General features: G+C 37.0%; 1 protein-coding gene and 1 long non-coding RNA gene across 5 annotated transcripts in view; both read right to left on the bottom strand.

Annotated features, from left to right (window-relative positions):
- Positions 1–10,397, bottom strand: part of MED13L (mediator complex subunit 13L) — a 291,782-nt gene that overhangs the window by 209,437 nt on the left and 71,948 nt on the right. The gene's annotated exons all lie outside the window — the stretch shown is intronic.
- LOC309611382 lies at positions 2,008–9,955 on the bottom strand. Its single transcript, XR_014234493.1, has 2 exons — positions 9,318–9,955; positions 2,008–8,339 (listed from the first exon to the last, which is right to left on the bottom strand). It is a non-coding gene; the product is annotated as an uncharacterized lncRNA (long non-coding RNA).

Here is a 10,397-nt window from a genome sequence, read left to right on the forward strand (position 1 = left end):
TACAATATCACAACCAGGATACTGACATTGATACATCATAATAGAGAACATTTCCATCACCACCAGGATCCTTCATGTTCCCTTTTGATAGCCATGCTAGCTTTACACCTCTCCCACCCTGACCTAAACTCCTGGCAACTACTTATCTGTTCTCTACGTGTATAATTAAGTCATTTCAAGAATGCTATATAAATGGAATCACAGAGTATGTAGCCTGGGGTTTGCTTTTTCACTCGGCATAATTTTCTGGAGATTCATCCAGGTTGTTGTGTGTATCAGTTTACTCCTCTTTACTAACCAGTAGTATTCCACTGCATGGCTGTATCAGAGTTTAACCTTTCACGTGTTGAGAGACATCTGCATTGTTTCCAATGTGGAACTTTTATGAATAAAGCAGCTACTTTGTTTATAGCTATACACATTAAAACTTGTTTTTATGTGAACATACATTTTCATATATCTGGGATAAATGCCCAGGAGTATAGTTACTGGGTTGTACGGTAGTTGTATGTTTAGTTTTTTAAGAAACCGCCCAACTGTTCTTCATGGTGGCTATACCATTTTACAATCCCACCAGAAACATATGTGATCATTTCTCCACATCCTCCCCAGCATTTGGTGTTGTCACTATTTTTCATTTTACCCATTGTGATAGGTATGTAGTGATAACTGATTATAGTTTTAATTTGGATTTCCTGAATGGCTAATGATACTGAAAAGCTTTTAATATATATATATTTGCCGGTGTATTTGTCTCTTCATGTCCTTTGGCCATTTTCTAAGTGAACTATTTGGCTTTTTACAACTGAGCTTTGAAGAAATCTTTACATATTTTAGACACTAGATCTTTGTCAGATACAGGGTCTGCAAATACTTTCCCCCACTCTAGCTTTTAATCCTCTCAAAGGGGTTTTTTTGCAGAGCACCAGTTTTTAAAATTAATAATCAATTTGTTAATTTTTCCTTTTATAAATTGTGCTTTTGCTATCAGGTCTAAAATCTCCTAGATCATAAAGATTTTCATATACATTATTTTTTCCAAAAGTTCTATAGTTTTACATTTTACATTCAACGCCTGTGATTCACTTTTTTTTTTTTTTTTTTGCTGTGTTGGGTGTTCATTGTTACACGCAGGCTTTCTCTAGTTGCGGCAAGGAGGGGGTTACTCTTCGTTGCTGTGCGCGGGCTTCTTATTGTGGTGGCTTCTCTCGTTGTGGAGCATGGGCTCTAGGCGCACGGGCTTCAGTAGTTGTGGCACGTGGGCTCTAGAGCACAGGCTCAGTAGTTGTGGCGCACGGGCTTAGTTTCTCCGTGGAATGTGGGATCTTCCCGGACCAGGGCTCGAAGCCATGTCCCCTTCACTGGCAGGCGGATTCTTAACCACTGCGCCACCAGGGAAGCCCAAGCCTGTGGTTCACTTTGAGTTAATTTTTGGATAAGGTATGAGACCTGGGTCAAGGTACATTTTTTTTTTGGTTTTTGGATGTTCAATTACTCCACTACCAATGGTCGGAAAGGTGTATAAACTGTCAGCATATGAGACCTATACACTTTTTTTTTTTTAATTTATTTATTTTTATTTTTGGCTGTGTTGGGTCTTCGTTTCTGTGCGAGGGCTTTCTCTAGTTGTGGCGAGCGGGGGCCACTCTTCATCGCGGTGCACGGGCCTCTCACTATCACGGCCTCTCTTGTTGCAGAGCACAGGCTCCAGACGCGCAGGCTCAGTAGTTGTGGCTCACGGGCCTAGCTGCTCCGCGGCATGTGGGATCTTCCCAGACCAGGGCTCAAACCCGTGTCCCCTGCATTGGCAGGCAGATTCTCAACCACTGCGCCACCAGGGAAGCCTGAGACCTATACAATTTTTGTTAGATTTGGGGGACAATTATAAATGGTAATGTATTTTCAATTTTGTTATCCACATGTTCATCGCTAATATATAGAAATACAAATGATTTAGTATGTTTATCTTGTATCCTGTGACCTTGAACTCACTTATTAGTTCTGGACTTGTCTTTTTTTTTTTTTTTGGTAGCTTCCTTGGAATTTTCTACAAAAAACATTTTATCTGCAAATAGGGACAGTTTTATTTCCTTCTTTCTGATCTGCCCCTTATTTCTTTTTCTTGCCTTACTGCACTGGCTAGAACTTCAACATTAAACTGACTAAAAGAATGGTTAAAGCAGACATCCTTGCCTTGTTCCCGATCTTAGGGGGGAAAGTATTCAGTCTTTCATTATTAAATATAATGTTAGCTGTTGATTTTTGTAGATGTTCTTTACCAATTGAGGAAATTCCCCCATTACTGTTTTTCTGAGAGTTTTTACAATGAATGGATATTAATTTTTGGACTTGAGTTTGTCACTATTTGCAAAGGGAATTAATGAAGTATTGCTCTGAAGTAGTTTTCAACTGTTTGTTCTTTAAGTATGAAGCTTGTGAATAGAGAAAGGTGCTCACTATATCAAGTCTGAATTAAAGTGCATTCTTCTTTATTATACAACCATGCCTTATATCAGTAGCTTCCAGGGTTTTTTTTTTTGTTTTTTTTCCAGGAAGCAGTCCAAAACACGATCATTTGGACAACATGTCAACACCCTGATACTCATCAAAACTAAGTACTGCTTTGCATTCTAGGCTCTTAAAAGTTAACTTGTTTTAATTTCAGCATAAAATGTGATGTACTGTACCATTTTAAACATATAAAAACAACACAATTTGACCTTGTCAATGGAAAGGTAAGTGATTTTCTTATCCTGGGATGTTTCTGCTGCTACCTTGAAAATCACAGCTTAGTTCAGTCAAGAAACAGTCATTTCCTGTCAAATACCTCAAACAAAATTCTATCCTCCAGACACTATTTATCTAGTATTAAACTGCAGTGGTACTCTCAAGGAGTACCACTCAAGGATTAGTGGTAAAACACTAATCAAACTCTGAATTTAAACATGCATCTGTTTTTAACTCAATTTTAAAACTGAGAATTTTAAGGGCATAGAAATTTAATTTAAATTTAAACTATAGCATCAAAATTTAAAAGTCCAATTATTTCAAATCACCAAGGGACTATCAAAGGGAAGACAAAGGAGAGGCAAATACACCCGAAGTATCAATAATCTGTATCCTACCTAAAATGGTAGTAATTTCCTTAGTTAATAAGGGCAATAAATAGAAAAAAAGTAGTTAAAACAGGTATGCTAAACTAGTTAACATTCAAATGCTAGAAAAGCAGATTAAAATTATTAAGGTAAGATTTTTTTAAAGTTTAACATCCACTAAAACAATTAATGAAAGAGAAACAAAACCAACAGTAATAAGCTTACAGGGCTATGAAAGGGTTGTGGCTGCTGCCCTTGGAGAACCAGCCCCCTCCGCATATTCCTCTCAGTGAAGATACCCCACCCCTGATCTACTGCAGCTAGGTGCTTCTGCACCCCAAATGACAAAGCATAATAAAATACTTTTCAAATCAACTGTAGCAAAATTTGAAAATTGCTAGGTAGTACAGTTGGAGAAAATTTAGCTCTCTAATATCTGTTAGTTATGTTTGCCTTAAAGATAAAGGAAATAAATAGGATTTCTACCTGCTTAATCTAAAAGAGTAAACAAAGGAAGAGTAAGAAAACAAACACAAATGCAAAAACAAAACTGAGAAAAACAGAAATGAAAATTAGAAGTTAATCTCAATTAACAGAATATATCACTAATAAAAGGTTTTATTGTCTATGATTTCATAGGACTTATTGTACAAATGCAGAACTGTACTTCCTTAAGTTACATAAGATATACTGGGGACCGGAATACACCAGTGTTAAACTTGTGTTGCAAACGTACTCAGGAACTGGACAGTTCTATACTCCTCAATTTCCAGGACAGTGACAAGAACAAGGGAAGGAAACAAGAAAAACTGACTCTTGTTTTTATACTTCACCACTAAATTAAATCATTTAAAAACTAATTTATTTTTAAAATAATTAGAAGTATTTTTCAATGTAATAGAAGTATGATATTGCCAGTGTTTTGTCTTAGAACCTAAAACCTTGAACTTTAAATTTAAATAAGCACAAATATCGAAAATATGTCTACATATTAATTTATTATTTTAGAAATAACTTGAAATGTGAGCCATCTACTTCTACAAAAAAAAGAAAATCTCAAGTAGCATATTTAAATACATTATCAAATCTGGTCAAGATGAACATTTAGCATTAAATAGAAATCTCAGGAAAACCCAGCTCCTCACAGGAAAACCCAGCTCCTGACAATTGCCAATACCCCCCTCCAAAAAGATAAGTAAGAATTCCTAATTCCTCATAATCAGAGTCCCAAAATTAAAGGAAAAGGCACAAAGAAATGAAAATCACATGTGTATGCCTCAGAAGGAAATCATCCTGGGGATAGTGAGTGATAATCAGAAACTGCCTCTAGTCCAAAGAAGAAATTCAATTCACCAGGAAACTGATTACTTGACAAGTATCTCAAAAATAAGAATATTAAAGCAGAGTCTCTTCTATATTCCATTTTTTAACAGAGAGAGACAAAAATGACAAAGAAGGAAGAGAGAAGGAAAAAAGGAAGGGGAAGAAAAGGAAGAAAATCCTGTCTGTAGCCACACCCCTATTTTTTTTTAAGTACAGGGCAATTTCTAATCATTAGAGGGATAGTAAAAATCATATATTTTAAGACTACTTCATCCGTAAATTTTTAATCCATCTGATCAAATTCACTTTCACCGCACTGATAAGTACTTCAAAAATATAAAGCCCACAAAGCAAAATAAATTTTGGCTGAACTACATAAGGACAAAAAGTTATATGTGTTACAGAATATAAAGAGATTCAGAAGATTGTTTTTAAAAAAAAATCAAAGGAGTTAAATATAAACTATGACTGGGAATATACTAACTAGAATCCATTCTAATTTTTAAATTAATTCAGTCATTCTTAAAGTAATAAACCGCAGGACTTCCAGCCAAGATGACATCATAAATTGCTTTGGAAACCCATCCTGCTCCAAATATATAGCAATGACAGATAAAATATAGAAAGACAAATTTACAAGGCATGACTACACTTAAAATAAAAAAAAAAAAAGACAAACATCATGACAAAGAAACACACAAGAGTAAGCTGTGAGCCTCCTGGGGCTCTGGTTTTAGAAGGATACCACAGAGGCATAGATTTCAGATCCCGTGAGAAAAGAAATAAAAATGGCCCACCCAAGATGAGAGACTAGGGCCGAAATTGGGCCGAAAAAGAATTGCTGTTAACAGCTGCCCACGGGTAAGTAAGCTGTGTGCATGGAAGTGTGGCTTCTAAACTGTCTAAGAAAGTGAGAATATCCAACTTAACAACTAGGACTTGAGCCACACCATCTAGTTGCCTGGCCAATGGAACAAAGATATATCTAGCATCACAGGAGGGCCAGTCAACCTAAGACCTGGTTTTGGATTGGGGGTTGGGGGGAAGAGGACAGTAGGGAGGGCCAGTTAAGAACACCTGCAAAACCACTAGCTAAGAAGGGACTGGGGGGGTGGGGGACGTGCCTTCTTAGTAAAGTTGTACCGTGACATATGAGGAAAACTAGTAAGAAAGCCTACAAATACAGCAAATGCAATATGAAATCCCTCCAAACAAAAGAGAATCAGAAAATTACCTGAGATTACAAGATTAGGTGGAAATGAGAAAATCAATCAGAAAGGTTGAAAATTAAGTTTTTAAAATTTTAAATAAGTAATGAAATTTAAAATTCAATAGAAGAGATAAAGTTTAAACTGGAAAAGCTGAAAAGGAATTAATGAACTAGAAGATAATAATGAAGAATTTAACTAAGGGTGTAACAGAGACAGAGTTTTTAAAAATACATACTATGAAGGACAGATACCGAGGTTTCAAAATGTATTTAACAGCAGTTTCAGAACAAGCAAAGAGGCACTGGTAAGAGATTTAACCTTATATTAGAAAAGAGAAAAATTACAATGAATCACATATTATCCAGATGGATGAATAATATAAAAATATCTTACACAAAGGGAACATTCTAAACTAATGTAAAATCTTTCAAGTGGCAAGGAAAAAAATACTAACAACTCATCTAACCTAATTCTAAAACTATATTTTGAAAGGTTTTGTGTGTGTGTAAATTATCTATCTATCTATCTATCTATCTATCTATCTATATCTATCTATTTGGCTGCGCCGGGTCTTAGTGCAGCATGCAGGATCTTTGTTGCCGCCAGCAGGATCTTTTACTTGCCGCATGCGGGCTGTTAGTTGCAGCACACAGGATCTTTAGTTGCGGCATGTGGGATCTAGTTCCCAGACCAGAGATCGAACCCGGGCCCCCTGCATTGGGAGCATGGAGTCTTAGCCACTGGACCACCAGGGAAGTCCGTGAAAGTTTTTTTAAAGGTGACCTTGCCTTGGAGAGCCAAAATCTGTATTGTCTACATGCTACCCAAGAACACCACAGGGGTTTCTGGGTGTTTTTATAGAGTAAAACTGAAATGGAGGGCCAATAAATAAGATGTAATTAACAAAAAAGTTCAGCTGGCCCAGTCTTCAGCTGCATCCCAATAGTCCTTGAAATCCAGTTTTAACACTCAGAGAAATGAAGCACCAGATGAGAGTGCTTTTCTTGTCAAAAGTGTAGTAATAAAATTTGTGAATGGGGTAGAAAAATAATAGAATAGTAGATTATAGAACTGAATAACAGGAATTCCAACAAAGAATAAAATTTCTTGTTTACTAAAATCACATAAATAAACAAAAAGTAAAACTAGAGCTGTCAACAATAAATTATTCAAGCAAAAGTATCTGTTAACTTTCCCCTCTAGGGACTTCCCTGGTAGCGCAGTGGTTAAGAATCCGCCTGCCAATGCAGGGCACACGGGTTCGATCCCTGGTCCGGGAAGATCCCACATGCCGCGGAGCAATTAAGCCCGCGTGCCACAACTACTGAAGCCCGTGCTCCACAACAAGAGAAGCCACCGCAATGAGAAGACCGTGCACGGCAACCAAGGGTAGCAGCCCCCGCTCACGCAACTAGAGGAAGCCCACACACAGCAACGAAGACCCAATGCAGCCAAAAACAAACAAATAAATAAATAAATTTATATTAAAAAAAAAAAAACTTTCCCTTCTATATTTAAAACAAGTAGTCAGAAAAACTGTAAAGCTGACAATGGAGCCTGCATTTACAGTAAAGTTTTTGGTAGTTCAGCTATCTATAAGGCTGCAGAATCTGCTGATTTTACCTGAACTGGTAAAGATACACAACTGGGTAAAGTTTTGTGTATTTTAGCAGGACTACTAGATTAATGCAGGACTACTGCATTTATCATTATGCAGACATGGCTTCAAACAATCATCTGCACTAATCATTTGTTTTGACAGGAATACATATTTAGGCATTTTTCAGAGATATAGTTTGAAAATTACGCAAGAATGAAACGCCAACTATAGATAGAACATCAGTTCGGCGTTAGTCTAAAACTCCACCCAGGTGATCCATAAAATTACACTGAGTTCCAACTGATGAAAATACAGCAGAAGACATGCAGCCTAACTGCAAAAACGAAACTGTGTATGCAGCGGAGGGGTTGGCCTTGCTAACGAGCCAAGTTCAGGCATCATCTATCTGACAGTACAGAAACACTCCAAGTGCTTTTTTCAGTTATCTGTAAATGTCAGTAGCCCTCTGGCTCACTGCCATAAGGAGCTCCTATCTCTGTTCTCTGCTTTATCTTTCTGTCCATTCTTCAGTCATTTAGCACAACCACTACTCTATTTTCATCAGTAAGATGTTCTTCTGGGACAAAAATGAGAGCTCCAACTGCTTCAAAAGCAGTTACTCACCAGCTGGCAGCTAAAATCATGAAAATTAGAAAGCAACACTTTGTGATTTTTTTAATCAAAGGAGCATAACATTTCAAATTGGCATTTACCACCCAGCAATCCATCCTCTTTTATAGAAAGCCAAATATATATATACATATACATATATATATATATATATACACACACACACACACACATATATGTATCAATATATACATATTAACATGTTCACATAAAAGCAACCACTAATAAAAATTTTATATAAGTGAACACTTACTTAGAAAATGTCTATGAAATCACAATCTCATTAACAATAAGAAATAACTTCAACAGTGTTTATTTAAGTATAACAGATAACCAAAACATCAACTGTTGTTACTTTCCTTCCACACATCAAGAATCCAATAATTGGGACTTCCCTGGAGGTCCAGTGGTTATGACTTCGCCTTCCAATGCAGGGGGTGCAGGTTCGATCCCTGGTGGGGGAGCTAAGATCCCACATGCCTTGGGGCCAAAAAACCAAAACATAAAACAGAAGCAATATTGTAACAAATTCAATAAAGACTTTAAAATTGGTCCACATCAAAAAAAAAAATCTTAAAAAAAATCAAACCCAATAATTCTTCACTGAATGTAAAAAAAAAAAAGTATTTCATCCTTTTTCCTGCTTAGGTCTGAACTGTACCATCAATCTAACATCACGTCCTAGCCTCAATCTGCCATTTCCTCCCCCACTGACATAATATTCTATGTTCAAGTGACCTAAGAGTATTCAATGTATCCTGTGTGTGTCGTATACTCAAATAAATAAACAAATAACAAAAAACATGCCTTTCTTATATTGTACTGTCTGCTTTGAGTGACTTTTCCTTCCTTTCCTAGTGAAATCCTACTCTTTTTAAAGATGGTAGCTCCACCCACTTTTGCTAAGTTTTCATCAATAACCAAATAGAATAAATTGCTTTCTTCCTATGACCCCATGCAGAATTTTAGGCCTGCCTCCTTACACTGAGACTTGTCTGACAACTTCACTCATGGGGTTGAGGGCAAGCAGAGTGTTTCAACTGGAAAACATCCTGAATAGTAGTTACTGTTGCCACAACGTACAGCATGATGGTTACCTTTCTCAGTATCAGTCATCCTGCCTCTAACACCTCCCTCTAGACTACAAGCTCCTTAAAAGCAGGGCCTCAAGAAATGCCTCTGACCACGTAGAGCTCACAGCTCTCCACATGATGACCATGCAAAAACTGTTTGATGAATAATGAAAACTGAAAGCATGAACACACTTCGAGAAAATTAGTACAATGAATTACAGCTATATCTTTGGATAAAGACATAGATGCTAAGGAACGTAAGGCTTTAAGAGTACAATTACACAAAGTTAATGTCTCCTACTATGTCTCTCTAAGCCCTAATACCCACCCTCTCTACCCCTAGAAACCACTAAAAACGTATATATCTACAGCTTGACACACTGACCTGGGACTGTAAAGTATGTATGGGTTACTGTCTGATCCATTCAGAGAAAAAGTTACAATCTTCTTATCTGCTGTTTTTTCTGTCTGCTGTAAGCATCTGATACTGGCCACCTCCGTGATTCCCTTCCCTCTCCAGTCCCATTCGTCTCTCCCACCTCTTCTATCTTCTTTCATATATCAGCTTTTACATGAGAGGGCTGGCCCATTTTATACAATGCTAGTCAACCAGGGAAACACATTTTATTCTATGCAGTAAAGCAAGCTTTGATTTTAATAGACTTTGTAAACATAATCTCAGCCATTTCTGCCTAAGAAAATCGAGAAAAGAGTTTACAGAAAAGTGATACAGGCTTCATGCACACTTTATTTTTATGTCAAGTAGCTTCCTATAGCAATATCCTCATCTGTAGTAAACACTAAGTCCTTATTTAGTAGTGCTAAATTGTGTCACCCTTGAGGCATACAGAAGCTTATCATCTGACTTCTAAACATTCTCTATTAGAAAATACTTTCATCAAATGCCTAAATTTCTACTTTCAGTAAGTGTAAAAACATTACCACTGATTGCCCTAAAGCACTTTCAGGAAAACAGTTCCTATTTGGTTAAACAGTCATCAAATTTTAAGACTGGCACTCCATACTTACACACTTTGGTGGGGGGTCGGGGGGGGGGAAGAGGATGTCAAACCTGTACCAAGAAAAATAATATTTTGATCCAGTATCAAATTCTACTCTTCCCCACATTCCCCCAAATAAAGAAATGTATCAATATCTTCCCTAACACCATACTTCCCACATTTAAGAAGCTAATCAACTAAAACTATTAACTTTATACAGTAAAGGACATCAATTAAAAGGGAAAATTATTTTCTCAGGAAAATAATTTCATGTTCAAGGTTATATGAGCATTCTCTCTCTCTCTGTCTCTTTTCTTTTTCTTTTTTTTTTTTTTGTGGCCACGCAACATGGCTTGCGGGATCTTACATCCCCAACCAGGGATTGAACCTGGGCCCCGGCAGTGAGAGAGCCAGGTCCAAACCACTGGACTGCCAGGGAATTCCCTATATGAGCATTTTCTATC

The sequence above is a fragment of the Balaenoptera borealis genome (assembly GCF_965194805.1).
Source record: "Balaenoptera borealis genome assembly, chromosome: 14".
Classification (NCBI taxonomy): Eukaryota; Metazoa; Chordata; class Mammalia; order Artiodactyla; family Balaenopteridae; genus Balaenoptera; species Balaenoptera borealis.